The 15,688-nt window shown below is 41.9% G+C and overlaps 1 protein-coding gene across 5 annotated transcripts in view; it reads left to right on the top strand.

Moving 5' to 3' along the window:
- The window catches only part of THRB (thyroid hormone receptor beta), a 344,635-nt gene that overhangs the window by 92,311 nt on the left and 236,636 nt on the right, over positions 1-15,688 (top strand). For 4 of the 5 annotated variants that reach the window (XM_044293324.1, XM_044293320.1, XM_044293322.1 and 1 more), the window contains exon 3: positions 13,766-13,798. The exons of the other annotated variant lie outside the window; for it this stretch is intronic. The gene's annotated coding sequence lies outside the window, so the exon portion shown is untranslated. The remainder of the gene's footprint in view (positions 1-13,765; positions 13,799-15,688) is intronic. 5 annotated transcript variants of the gene reach the window in all.

Genomic DNA, 15,688 nt, shown 5'->3' with positions numbered 1-15,688 from the left:
GCTGAAACCATTTTAATGAACTAATTTCATGTCTGCATAAAATAGTGAAGAAATTGAGATTACAGTTAGTTCAAATCCAAAAAAGCTAGTTTCTGTTATAGTAAAATAATTACTGAATAAGTCATGCCAGCTGTGAATCCAGGATGAAGACAAATGTAAGACGGGGAAAACAAGACGCTGCCGAGAGGGAGACTAGTTGTTTAGGGCTGATGTTAAAAGGTTTTCCCATCTCAGACAATGGGGATATATCACTAGGATATGCCCCATTGTCTGATAGGTGCGGGTCCTACCTCTGGGACCCATACCTACACTGATAACAGAGCCCTGAAAGTGGCGGAGAGCTCACTGAGCATGCGCAGCTGCCCTCCATTCATTTCTATAGGGCCGCCGAAAATAGCCTAGCACTGGATCAGCTATTTCCGCCAGCTCCATAGAGATGAAAGGGAGCAGTGGCCACGCAAGCCATTCACTACAATGGGGAGAATGCTTGCCGGTAGCCAGAACGCAGGGTCCTCCAGCCACCGCCTCCCCTGCTCTGTTCTTGATATAGGTATCCCAGAGGTGATACTCGCATCTATCAGACAATGGGGACATATCCTAGCAATATGTCCTCCTTGTCTCAGATGGGAATACCCCTTTAAGATTAGGGAGGAAAATTACAAATGTGTCTAAGCACTTTGAGAAGACAGCATACAGGTATAAAAGTGTGTAATTGGTTAGATATGTACTTGTATTACCTCAGGAAACATGCCTATGCTATTTTATAGTATATCAGAATTTGTTACCAAATGGAATTGCACTTACTGTGTAATACTCCAGTCCCTATGCTTTACTTTGTCTTCTAAAAGTTAATGGAGGCAGGTGAAAAATATCTATTATGGCACAGAGTGTACCCAGGAAGGAACTGGACTGCAGAAAGGGTTTAAATGACTCCAGCAGATGCTAATAGGTATTTAAGAAAAAGGCGTAGTAAAAAAACAAATTGTGTATAAGTGAGTGATAAACCTACTGGATATTGCACTTTATAACACTTCACCTGAGGATACTCAAGGCGATAATGTTCAGGCATTATATAAAGAAAAAATTCTGCCCACACAGATCAAAGAAAAAACATAAAGAGGTGACATAGGGAATAGTACAATATGGAATAAATTAGAAATGAGCTAATATGCTTATAAACATATTTCATGTAATAACTTTCTTGGAGCTCTGTGATTCCTTAACTTTCTATTTATCGGGTACCCTGGATCAAGATAATGCTCCCTGGCACCCTGTCTGTTTGCTAAAGTGTTGATGTTTCTTTTCCAGGGTGGTGTAATACCATATACACTAAACTGGTGTTCCTCAACTCCAGTCCTCACCTGCCGGTCATGTTCTCAGGATTTCCTTAGTATTGAGCAGGTGATAGAATTAGTGTCACTCAGTGCATCAGGATTTTTAACACAGGCATTCATTCTATGGGATATTCTCAAATCATGACTGACACGTGGGCCCTGAGGACTGGAGTTGAGGAACACTGCTAAATGACATCTTTAATAGAAACGTCCATCTGGTAGCCCAAAGGTAAATGTCCAGCTTAGTCAATATAAATCAATAGAAAAGGATCTGAAAGTCAAAGTATAATGTCCAGCAGTATTGATCCCTTTAAAACGTAACTTTTACTCTTCAAATTATAAAATAATACCACCGTAGTGGTTCACCAGTGGAAAAGTGATAAGACAAACAACAATAATCGTAGATACAAAGATGTTCCTGGGAGCTAGTCGTAAATACACTTGTAGAGGGGTGAGTGAACACAAGGCAGCTGAGGGGAGCAGTGGGCAAAACTATACTCTCCCTATGCTCACCCTGGCTAAAAACCTCAGCCCAGGGACGTCCCCTGGTGGTGGAGACTCCCTGTCCTCGTTCCTGGGCTGACTGCCCTGCGTTTACCCTCCTCTCCAAAAATAACAAAATATGCTCCCCAGGAGGCTGACGGGTGTATTAATGTGTCCCTGGTAGTTGAATACTCTCAGGGCCACTATAATAGATAAAGACCAGTTCAATGAACAGGTGAATTAGATATATATCACCTCTAAACATACGGGACCAAGCACTGGGGCATCAAAACGGTGCGTTCCCAGGCTGGTTCCACAAAAGCCCCTACGCGTTTCCCCTATTACTAGGTTCATCAGGGGGCATACATGATCAGAGATACAACCATCAAAGTGATAAATCAAAGATACTTAAAGTATAGTTGAGGCAACAGGACTAGAGACGCAGATGATATTAAGCATAGGACCAAGGGACCCGTTTGATATGTCCCACTTAATATCCTGTGCAATCAGGAGGCTAAAGGGCCCACACGATACGGGCCAATACTTCACCCAGGAAGATTTAAGCTGCGTCCTGGTAGCGTCCTGTTCCTCCTCCTGCGTCCTGGTAGCCCAAAGGACCTCTTTGGCTTTCAGAACCCCAGCAATTTGTTGTGGACTAGATTTCACTAGGTGTTAAAATAAGGGTCCGTTCAGACATCCGTAGTGCATTGTGGATCCGCCAATTGCAATACACCCGGCCGGCACCCCCATAGAACTGCCTATTCTTGTTTGCAATTGCGGACAAGAATAGGACATGTTCTATTTTTTTCCGGAGCCGCGGACCGGAAAAGTGTGCTCTCCGCATCCATTCCGTCTCCATAGAGAATGAATGGGTCCGCACCCATTCCGCAATTTGTGGAACGGATGCGAACCCATTATGCGGACGTGTGAATGTAGCCTTATTCTGCATGAATATTGGTCCGCATGGACATAACAACTTGTTGCCGTTGCCGAAGATTAGGAGTTGATGTTCTCTTAACAACTCATTCTACCTCATCCCAGAGATGCCCTATAGGCTTAAGATCTTGAGACTGTGAAGGCCAGGAAGGCAAGATAAACCTGCTGTCATATTCCTGGAGCCGATTAATGTGTATACAATCCTTGTGGCATGGTAGATATCCTGTTGCCATGAACGGATGAACTTGGTTGGACACAATACTTAGGTGAGCTCTACTGTCTAAACATCCATTCTCGGGTATCAGAGGAGGCTGGGCGTGCCAAGAAAACAATCCCAACACCATTACTCTACCAGGCTAAATTGTGGACACCTGACAGGAAAGGATCATTGATTTATGCTACTTGTGCCAATTTCTGACCCTCCCATTAGCATGGCACAGCAGAAATTTGGATTAATCTGACCTGGTGATGTTTTTGCCTTTGTTCACGCACTGGAATCTTGCCTTTCGGTTTCCCTTATACAGAAGTGCCACTGAAGCTGGTGTCTGTTATAGCCCATCCATGGTATACAGCGATGACTTGTACATGTAGACAAATGACTTGGAGCATCATCATTATATTTGGCTGCAAAATTTGTTGACTGTGCCCCGCCAGTTTATAAGAACGATTCTTGACATCCCTTTGACCCCTTTTGTTGGCGAGTTGTTTAGTTCCACATGATTCTCTTTCCCACCATTATCAACACTGTCACATGGGAAAACCTTGGATGGTTGGCAGTCTTTAAAACACCCCAGCTAGTCTAACACCGATGACCACGTTGGAAACTGCATTATGCTGCACCCTGGGGTCACAGGTCTAATTTGCCATGCAAGGAAACTCGGGCAGGTGTCTCTTAATGTGGCCATTCAGTTTGTATACATAGCTTGTGTCCTCATACACCTAAAGTAAAAACTGATAGCATGGTGCAAATAGCCCTAGTTAAAATATCCTACCATTTTGTGCATGTATATTTCTGTGGTTACAGACTACAAATACACACGGTGTGGCCTAATCCAGCAGTCATTTTCGTTTGTCACCTGCCTTTTTGCTGGCATACATTTTCTAGGTAACTTTTCAATGTATAAGTCTTCTTTATAGTACCACCTAGGAGTAAGTAATTAAATCCATGTGCAAAAATGGATGAATTAAGGTGGAAAATAAGTGTACAGTAGCATACCAAAAGCCAGAAATGGCTGTGGGTACATCTGAGAGTACGGTTATAGAGTACGGAATACAGTTCTTCAGCAACAGTTCAAGTATCAATAATCCCAGATAGGCAAGAAAGCCACATCGCTCACCCAAGGTTTATTGTGTGCAAAACATCATAAGATCGGCTGGGATGTTAGGCTACTTTTCACACTAGCGGCAGGACGGATCCGACAGGCTGTTCACCCTGTCTGATCTGTCCTGACGCTATTTTGCCGGACTGCCGCTCCGTCACCCTTGAATATAATGGGGACGGGGGCGGAGCTCCGACACAGCATGGCAGTGCACGGCGAGAGGCCGCCGGACTAAAAGTACTGCATGTCCGACTTTTTAGTCCGGTGGCCTCTCGCCGTGCTGCGCCGAAGCTCTGCCCCATCCCCATTATAGTCAATAGGGACGGAGCGGAAGCCTGGCGGCACGGCGAAATAGCGGCAGGACAGATCCAACAGGGTGAACAGCCTGTCGGATCCGTCCTGCCGCTAGTGTGAAAGTAGCCTTAGTCCACGATCAGCGGCTGTTCCAAGTTTAATTATGCTTCTTTATGGCCCCAAAACACATAGTGGTGCTCCATATTTGTAAATGCTTGATATTTTTCAATTTATTGACGCTAGACGAATGGCAAAAATCGATTGATAAATCTTCCCCTGCATAGTTATACTTTTTCCTATTCATTTCACATAATACATGATAAACCTGGCCGCCTGCAGCCACCACCTGGAGGAGCTTAGTGTTTAGGATTTTATACAGTTACCATGAAAATTAATGGAAGCTGTAAATTCTCTTTGCATTGAGCACCACTAATAGTTGCTGGATATAGCAGCTGTTTTATGTTGGGAACAGAAGGAGTTTAGCGCCAGACCCCTTTTACCCCAGACGCCATCACAGTTGCATATTCCAAAGACTTGGAGTAATGATTGTGTGAACAGTGTCTTAACACCTCTTCTAGTTACTGTGATAAATGAGCTGTGTGTGTGTGTGTGTGTGTGTGTGTATATATATATATATATATATATATTATATATATATAATTAGTAGAAAAGACCGACACCCGCTGTAGATGAATCTTTGTATTTATTCAGTCACATATACAGGCAATAAGTGACACGTTTCGGTGCTTAAGTCAGACATAAGTCTGATGAAGGTGCGGTAGCACCGAAACGTGTCACTTATTGCCTGTATATGTGACTGAATAAATACAAAGATTCATCTACAGCGAGTGCCGGTCTTTTCTACTAATTTTACACCATCCCATAGACTCGTGCACCACGACTTCAAACAGCAGTGCCGACCTGTGATCATTATATATATATATATATATATATATATACACATACATACACAGAGAGAGAGAGAGAGATATCAAAATGGAGAAATCATGCTGGAAAAATTCTGTAGTTTCCATTTTTCTGTACAAGGTCAATAATGGTATCAGTGAGTAACACCATCGAAGAAACATGGTTTTAGAAGCTTGTAGTTGGCAGTCCCCTGCAAGGACAGAGCCGCTGGAACAGTATGGTTACATCAAGGTTAATTGGAGGCATCAAGTTTGTGTGTAAACTAAGTGTGGAACGTGATGGGTTGTGGTTGCGTCTTCCAGCACTACCACATCAAGGAACTGTGTCAAACAGCTGCAATGCTAAATTTACTGCCTGAATTTCTTTAGATTTACCTTTCTAGATTAGACCTAATCACTGTTTTTGGAAGAAGTGTGAACTGGATGGCTGTAAAGTATGATAGCCAAAGTAGCCCCTGCAGAAATTGTATTCTGTTCTTGTTGAGGGACATAAATAAAAGTCTGTATGAAAGGTAACAGTGAACATTCAGATCTTTTTTGTTTTATGCATGAAAAAGACTGCTAGAATCTGACCTAGCTGTTGTGTCTGGAGCAGTGTTCTTACCCTGACGTCCTCAAGCAACCTTAAATTATTCATTTTAAGATACAGGATGACCAGCTCCGTCTCCACAGAGTTTACTGAACAGGAAGCCTGAAGGAGAAGCTGTTGAACGTATTAACTAGACAGAGAACATATTTAGTCATTTTGGGCTAAATTGGTCTTCATTCAAATTTTTCAACCGTTTTTTTTTTTGTTTGTTTGTTTTGTTAACTCAGAAACAGCATAGCTTGTTGTGGTGCATTGTTTCAGTAGCTGTCATGCACAGCAATGAGAGCTACTGAAACAGCAAGCACCAGAGATCTGCTTCCCAGCCGGAAGGTGGTCGGGGCTGTGTCTCATCTTGCCTTGGTAACAGTGAGATGAGACAACCCCTTCAAGTTTGAGTCTATCTACATAGTATCTTGCTTTCAGTTTCAAACTGAACCCATCAGGCTGCTGCCCTGATGGCTCTATAACCCTTATCACTGAACCTCCTGACAGCTCAGAAACCTCATTTCAAGGAAATGTGTCACCACAAATTTTATTTGCCGGTTAAAACCAGATAACAACACATCTCCATTTTTCTAATCAGTTTTTATTTTCTGATTGCAGATTTATTTATTCTGTTTCCTGAACATGATTATGGGGGCGGCCATCTTGCCTGAGCTGTTCTTAACAGCATTTAGGAAACATTAAGAAAATTGTTTAGGGCAGCCCCATGGGCCATAGCCACAATGGTCAGGAGGGGACCATATAGACTTCTATGGGAGAGTTTTCTAGGCATGCTCTGTGACCTGTGCCAAGGTCATTATACAAGAAAAGAATAGATATTTAGGATAAATCCCCCCAAGCAAAGCTTAGGATCAACGGGATCCTGACTAGGACTCTGATGTTGGAGAGAGGCACCCGTCAAAGATGTCCTCTCTCGCCACTTTTATTCAACATTTATATTGAGCCTTTGGCTATAAAGATCAGACAGGACCCAGGGGTTCTGGGATTTGGGATTGCCGGAGATCATGATCGGATCTCTTTGTATGCAGACGATATTCTGTTTTTTATGCAACAGACTCATAGCACTCTGCCAAAAGTTATGGAAATTGTAGAAGTGTACTTTAGGTTCTCTGGCCTGGAAGTTAATTGGTCCAAAACTACCCTTCTCCCTATAGATAAGACACAATTGTCAGTGGAGAATTTACCCCTGGACTTGGGGGTCGAGGACTCCGTGAAGTACTTGGGGATAAACGTTTCTGCTAATATCCAGGATTATGTTCAACTTAATTTACTCCCAGCCATTATAAAGATTAGATCTAAAATTAAAATATGGCACCGGTTAACTCTTTCGAGAGGAGATATGGTTTCCCTGGTGAAAATGATAGTTCTTCCCCAATTGCTTGATGTTCACCGAAACTCCCTGGTCTGGATAGAGGATACATTTTTTAAACTGATAGAGAAGATGATCAATGTTGATAAGAAAGCGGGTAAGGCTGAAACTGGATTATTTTTCAATGCCGCTGGAACAGGGGGGGGGGGGGTTGAACCTTCAGAGTTTCAGGGGATATTTTATTTCTTCTCAGCTGTGTTTTTTTTATGAGTGGGAGACTAGCCCCTTATGTAAAAAACTAGTGGATCATTTTGGTTTTCTCGACTTCTTTACTTTATTAGAGTCAGGATGTTTAATGACTTTGAGGCAGGAGTTTGGAAGCTTTGTTAAGCTTGCTACCAGGGCCTGGAAATAGATCAGGAGCTGGCTACTTATTAAATCTTTATTGGTTTGCGCTCCACTTTGGCAAAATCAAAGACTTCCAGTGCTGGGGGACCTTGATAGCCAGCAATACTGGAGGTCTAAGAATATTCATTATATAGTGCAAGTAGTTGGGGATGGTCGGATCCTCTCTCTTGAGGAGATTGTGCGGAAGGAAAGTATAGGAGAAATATTTTGGTTTAGATATTTTCAATTACGATTGACACTTTGTAGTATTGTGGATAGAACACTATTAACTATAGACACGTCGAGTTTTTTGCACACTCTAATAAGGAAAAAGAATGTTGTTAAGGCTAAGATAGCCTACTGTCATAAACACTTAATTAGGGCACGGTTTTTGGATTGTCTCTCACCTGGACAAAAATCCTGGAGACTTACTTATCCTAATCCATCTTGTGAGGCTTGGGAAAGTGCACTTAAGAATATGGGTTTGGTTTCTTTAAGTTTTAACCATATAGTTATTCAGTTTAATATTATGCACAGGATATATATAACGCCGCTCTGGCTTCAGAGGCGTGGACTGCGAGATAACTCAAACTGTATGCGCTGTGGGAGCCCCGATTCAGACTACCTTCATCTCTTCTGGGATTGCCCCCTTTAGATGGTTACTGGGGAGCAATACAGGAATTTCTGGTACGGCAATTGCGGTTGGAGCTCCCTCGCCAGCCTCAATTGTGGATCCTTGGGGATCTTTCTGCTGTAAATTGCCAGAGGCCAGAGCAGCTTTTATTGATTAGGGTGATGTTTGTGGCCCGTCTCCTGATCTCCAGGTCTTGGTTTGCACCTACTCCTCCTCATGTCAGTGGCAGAAATTAGTCGATAAAATCAGAAATTATGAGGCTATTTTGTATAGGCAGAGAGGTACATATGATAAATGGCTTAGGATTGGGGCAGCATGGAACGGGTGAGAGGAGGGGAGGGAAGAGAAATAAATAATAGAAAAATAACTGAAAAGTTCTATGCTTATTTAGTTTATACAAAAATTATTATTATTATTAATAATTTTTTTTTTCTCCCGGATATGGTGGCTTTTTTGGGCGAAGGGAATTGGTTGGTTGGGAGTGTATGTATTCTGTTTTTAATCCTGTAAACGTTGGTTAAGATGAATAAAGAAAAAAAAGAAAAGAAAGAGATGATATCATTACAGGCAGGATTAGAATGACAGAAAGGCAGATAACTAAAGTAATTTGTACAGACCAAGAAGTAGAGCTTATTATTAGGCTTAGTGGCCAGTTCGAAAACTGCAGGATTATATGTTGTTTAAATATAGATATTGACATGGAAAATTAAAAATATGATCATCAAAAATTCTTTAAAAATATGTGTAAAATGCAATCATTAAATAATTGACCCCAAAGGTGTTCATAGCCTTTAATGTGGAAATGATGATCACAGCAGTTGCTGTTTGGTTTCAGTGTTGAGACCTTCACATATATTGCAGTTCACACTATATTAGATCCACAATGTGACCCCTAACCGGAATACTCAGTTAATTCTCATAATTCACAAACAAATGAGCGCTATCAAGTTCCTTGAAAAAATTCACTTTTCATTAAATACAATTAAAATTATTCTTTTATAATTGCAGAAGGGATACAAATAAATGTAATATCTTATCTTCTAGATTTAATTAATGTTCATAAAATCAATCAGTACTAGAAGAGCTGAAATTAATAGCAAATCATCCACATCTATTTCAATCCTGTGAGAAGTAACAACCTTTTTTCTGCCACTTAGATACCTGTTTATTACCGGATTAGGGTGTAGGGATGTGACATAAAGTGTATTATGGTGGTCAAAAAATGTATCTCCACGATAAATATCCCTCACACCTATCCTATACATGCATATTCACTAGTTCATAATGTAAAAGTAATAAGAGCCAATGCCCTAGTATAGGGACCTCTTAATAAGTGAAATACCTAGACTTAGGAAGTGAGAATGACTGCGTCTCCTCAACGCGCATTTCGCCTATTGCTTCTTCAGGCACCTTCTTTAGCTTCACTTCTACATCTATAAACTAGCGGCATGGCTTTCCATAAGTTGAAAACCTTATAGATCATCATCGGTGAGACAGAGATTATTGAATGAAAGCATTGATTTTATGTCTGTGGCCTCTTTAGAACTATTGCTGGAGCTTCTTCTACTGCTTCATTGTATTCAGTTTCGGCAAGCTCAACAGGTTCTGGGCTTTTGGCCAGTTATACAGTAGGAGATAAATAACGGGGTAAACTAGAGGGTTTTAACGGGATTTGAAAATAATCAGCTTATCGGAAGAAGTGTGATACAAAATGTGAAAAATTTACTGAACTCATAAATTTCCCCTCATATCAGTGCTGCTGCTCTGGTGGTTTGTGCCAGGCTTGGTAAATTTTCATACAGTAGTGATATGTTGTACACCCACATGACTGCTGCAGCCAATCTGGTAATGCTGAGGTAGTGTTTGGCTGGAGCAGTGCAGCACGTCACCACTGCATGAAAATAAACACATATCATAGGAACCACCGAGCCAGGGGTGATGGTATTTATTAGGTGAGTAAATGGTTTATACTTATCGTTTTTCTTAATCTTTTTTAGCAGATTATACTACAGCAAAAAATAAAAGAAAGTACAAAACATCATGCTATTAAAGGGCCATTAATTCTGTCACGCCCCAAACACCAATTTTCAGTTTTTGACTTAATATATTTGCTAATGTTTACAGATTCGATATATACCCCTCTTACCTCAGGCTGTGGTTTAATTTCAGTAAAAATCTGACTTTAGTGATATGTAAATTTCTTCACTACCAGCAAGTTGGGCGGACTTGCTGGTAGCCGCCGCATCCTCTGTCTCAAAAAACGCCCCCTCCTCCACTTGATTGACTGGGCCAGCGAGTGCTCTCATCCTCCAGCTGGCCCTGCCTGCAGCTCAAATCCCGCGCCTGTGCCATACCGGACACTCGCTTGGCTGCTCCTTCCTCAGTGCGCCTGCGCCGATGACGTCAGCCCTACACCCGGAAGAGAAGTGTTTGGGGGGGTGACAGAAGCCCTTTAAATTCATAAGGCTGTTAAATTAATGATATGCAATACAAACTTCTTTCATATCCAAGAGAGACGGGCACCCACCAAAAAAAAAAACTTACAGGCAAACAGGGGAAAATCTCACTTTGCAAATATCATAGAAAATTTACTTTGCACCCAGGGCTTCCAATCCCTTAGTTTTCTACAATATGCTTTACAATCCTATGCAAGTGAGATTTCACATAATGTATTTTGATTTATAGTATCCACGGCTCCCTGAAGGTTTGGTTGGGCCGCTGATTTACCCAACTTTAAGCTATACATAATCGGGCTGCAAGTGTAACCTACCGGGGACCCCTGCGGGGAACCCCCGAGACGTCAGGCAAGGCAGGACATGGCAAAACAGGCTGCAGAACACCGAAACTTCAATGCAAGGTAACAGAAGCACATGACAATGACAAATGTGCCGCAGAGTACTGTTACAGATCAGTGGGTGAAAACCCACTGTGCTGCTGACGGTATGTACCCTGAAGGGATGTGACTAAGCAGCTACCTGGACTTCACTAGAGTCCCTGATTGTGGGGATAGACTTTGCTGTTAGGATAGCTGCCAGGTACCACTCCAGAGCTGCACCCGTACAGTAGCAACTGGTCAGGTGGACCAGTAGATACCTACGAAGGTATTTACAGTAGTGCCGACATGACAGAAACCAGGAATAGACAGGACAGAGTCATAAGCAGTTACCTGCGCCGCAATCAGTGGGAGCTAAGCGGCCCCAGGCAGAGCTGCACATGGATGGCGATTCCCCCTCCGGGGAAGCCAGGAACCCACTTCCGTAGGCGGACAAACAGACATGAACAGGAGCAGAGTAAACCCACAAACAAGAACAGAAACAGGCATAACAGAAACAGACGCAGATAAGCTCTGCTAAGCTATGGACAGAACATGGCATACAAACAGAACAAAAACACCACACCACACCACACCAAAGTATGGCAGACAGAACCCCAAGGATCAGCAGCAAGGGGCAAAACAAAGCATAACAAGGAACAGACTCGCAGAACAGAACCAGGAAGACTGACCCAGAAACACACGGATCACAGGGAGAAATACCCGCCCAACGAGTGCACCTGTGAGGAACACACCCACAGAGCAACTCGGGGGGGATTAACCCTTACAGGTCAGGGAACCAGAACACAGTGCAAGGCTGCAGTACTGGGTGTTGCCCATGGCAACCAGGAACACTGAACAGGGTGTTGCCCTTGGCAACCAGGATACTCAGATACAAGCACAGACATGGTCAAAAGGGTACACACGTACATGTGCAGATTCACACCAGATACCGCAGCCGGCACGCAGCCCCTAGCAACCAGCCTGCACAGGATTGCGGCCTGCAGCCAGTACACCAGGGCGCATGCAGCCAGCCTGCACGGCATCACACGGTAAGGTGAACCGCACCGTGACAGCAAGAAAAATGTTCATTGCCTAACGATGCAATTCGCTCGGCCTGCATGTTGTGTAATTCTGGTAATCTCGGTAGTGTCGGACCTATTGCTTGATTAATGAGCTTAAAAGCCGAGTTCCATAAAGGAAATAATTGTGGGCATTTCCACCATATATGTAATGGTGTCCTCTCCAGCATAGCCCAGATAGATTGGGGAACACAGGGCAAAGATATTGTCACAATCATAAGTTACAGGGGTTTTCCATATGGTTAATACATGACAAGATATTATTTGAGTAACCTATAGCTTTATTACATTCCTCTATTGAGAAGGATTTCTTCCACTCCAATTCACATTCTTTCTTTCATTCTTTCCTGCAGGAAAAGATGTATTTATGAGGAATCTATGTAAAATGGAGATACCCTTGACGATTCCTTCTCGATTTAATATATTCAGTAAATGTATTATGTCAAACTTTTTTGTCTTACTATGGATACCCACTGCAAATCTGTTTTGGTTTTATATTTATGTTATCACATATTCACCCTTATTTATTTTTTTACTTTTGTTTTTCAAAAATCCTTGTAAATTCTTCCAGACCTTCTTAAAGGGAACCTGTCACATTGAACATTGTGTTTGAGCTGCAGGTAGCATGTTATAGAGCAGAAGGAACTGAGCTGACTAATTTAAAGTTTTGTGGGAAAGGATTTTCTGGATAACTTGTATTTTATTCATTTAAATTCCTGTTCATTCTAGGCTTTGAAGTCCCTTAGACGGTCCTATCAGTGACTGGACACCTTCCCTCTATGACTGTGTATACAGAGAGAGTTGTCAGTAACTGATAGAACCGGCTACTTGACCTCAAACCCATAATGAGCAGGAATATAAATGAATAAATTACAAGTTTTACTGACTTTTTGATATTCTCTTTGAGAACCCTGTTGAAATAACTGCAGTATATCCTTAACTATCATCTGTCTTAAATCATCTGTTCATCTGAGTGCTGGATTGGCTGATTGAAACGGAGAGAGGTAGCTCGGCAATAGTCAGGTCATATCTTTTGCCATTCAGTGTGCAGAATTTGTATAATCAGGGGCCTAACTATAAGAGGTAGAAAGATTGCAGTCAACATGGACCTTCAAGCCTGAGGGGGGCACCATGAATGATGCATGATAGCTGGTGGGCCTTGCAAATAAGAATATGATCTTTGTTTATGTAGTGCCAACATATTCCACACCACATAATAGTGTAATAGGACAGTGGCCAATTTATGGTTCTTCAGTTCCTCATTTTTCAACCGTAGTGTCCTATACCATGTTTTCCCACAGAACAGTTATTTGTTAAGAGTTGTCCAGTCTGGACAACCCCTTCGCTAAAGTTTGTTGCTCCAGCAAACACGACATTTCCAGTCATCGTTGTTATTGCCAAAGGAGGCTGCTGCTGGCTCCAGAGATGTAGTAGCACATGCCACCCATTCAAATGAAAGAGTAGCAATCCATATGTGTAATAGATCCAACTCATGAACTGCTTTACAGTGGCTGTAATAACGGGGGGGCAGGGCAATCATTTAATCATCTTCCAAAATATTATATACAGTAATAGGGCACGTAAACCAGAGTTTAACAGTTAGGACTGTATAAGAGTCATATAAAATAATGCATTATTCTTTTTCCTTTTCCATCAGGGATCTGAACAGATATTCAGGATGTGATCAGTGGTGAGTGAGCAATGCATGTTTCCCTGACACTGAACGATGTGGTCAATGTTATATTCTCTCACCATCCATCTTGGTATGGTGTAAGTAGTGGCCAACATTCTATCCCTCCACCCAATGTTTTTTCTGGATGGGCCTACAACAATTCACATCCCTTGCTTTTAGCCACTTGGCTGGGCAGAAAAGTAAGTCTGCCCACAGAGAAATGCTGTTTATAATGCCAACATTTGTTATTTGACTTTTTTTAAAGTATTGGTGTGTAAATATATTTCCCGGATTTGTTAAAGGGAATCTGTCACCAGCAACCTCCCTATTAAACTGATTGCATAGAGATAGAGACATAGCTGTAACTCACCTTATTAAAACACTGTTTTTATTTTGTTGATCTGAGGCTCCGATCGCGAGTCATGATACTTTTTCTCAATTTGCAGATTAGACCTTTGGTGTAAAGAGGTCATCATCATTGCTCTTGTTGAACTCAAACTCCACTCCGTCCTATGGCCATTCCTTCCCTGGATGCTTTGCCACTGTCTGGCCCTGTTAATCAAAGCTGGCCAGGGAGGGGATGGCCCTAGAAAGAAGCAGAAATTGGGTGCAACAAGAGCAACAGTGACAACCTCATTGCACCAAATTCCTAATTTGCATATTAACAAAAAATATCAGAATTCAGGAATGCAGCCTGGTATTAATAAAAGAAAAACTGTGTTTTAATCAGATGAGCCACAGCTGTCTGCAAACAGCTGGATAGGGAGGTCACTGGTGACAGATTCCTTTTTGTTTTTTTAACGGGGTTGACAGTAGCTTTAGTTTTTTCCCCTGCTGCTTCAAGCCGAACACTACGGTCTTCCCCACTGGTGTTTGTTTTCCTGGCTGCAGCAGTGAGGTCCTGTACTCGCCATTTCACGACTGCAGTTCATTACTGACCTCAGCAGTGACGTCTTGTATTCTACTGGGATCAGTGATTGGCTGCATGTTTACAAGGAAGATGACCTCAGTGGAGAAGGATCGGAGTGCACGCTAGAAGCGGTAGAGAGAAAGGGCTGAATATGACTTTAGATTTTCATTTTTTTTTTTGCTATTTTGCACAACTCCTTTAATATTTGATTATTCTTTTAATATGAAATATTCTTTAGTTCACAGCTGAGGATTGGACATCATTTTGATCTTTCTCAGCTAGTAAAAATGTGGACTTTTGTAAGTCTGTAAATAATTGTGCAGACTCTTCTCACGTAGAAGTGGTTGGACATTTGAGTCTGTGGACCAGAACATTTTGTTACTACACTGTGGTGTGAATAAATAAACTACTGAAGTAAGGAGAGGTCAGAAAATTAATGTTTAGCCTGAACCCTCACAGACACACATACACCAGCCATTGGAGGAAATTCGGCAGGAAAGGCTAATGTATTTGTGCCATGACGTTCACTGTATTTAGAAAAAGTAAAAATGAAATACATGCAGATTGTTACCATGGGAACCTAAGTACCGCTTTATACTTTGTAATCTTCATTTTCCACATCATGGAGGACAATAAATGTATAACCTTCCTTTCAGCGCATTTCCTCACGTTATTCTATTTAATGTAGTTTGTCTTTGTGTAAGCTCACCATGTAACTCATTATCATTGGGTAAGTGTGCTGGTAATATGACCTTCTTAGTGGTTTGGCGTTGGTTCATCTTTATCTATGACTATTCCTTTTTATTATAGTAATGTCTTGTTTACTGGTATTCATGTCCTCTACAAAACATGCACAAAGTACATGAGACAGAAGGCCGACTGCTTGTCCCGTGTATGTTTCAGTATTGTATGGTTGTTTCTCTTGTAGCGTAGAGTAATATGAAAATGGGCAATTTAACAATGCCCTAGCGATTCAAAAGTCCAGCATTTGACTTGAT

This window comes from Bufo gargarizans, chromosome 5, assembly GCF_014858855.1.
Source record: "Bufo gargarizans isolate SCDJY-AF-19 chromosome 5, ASM1485885v1, whole genome shotgun sequence".
NCBI classification, from domain to species: domain Eukaryota; kingdom Metazoa; phylum Chordata; class Amphibia; order Anura; family Bufonidae; genus Bufo; species Bufo gargarizans.
The sequence above is the reverse complement of the archived record's forward strand: the minus strand, read 5'-3'. Positions and strand labels throughout refer to the sequence as shown.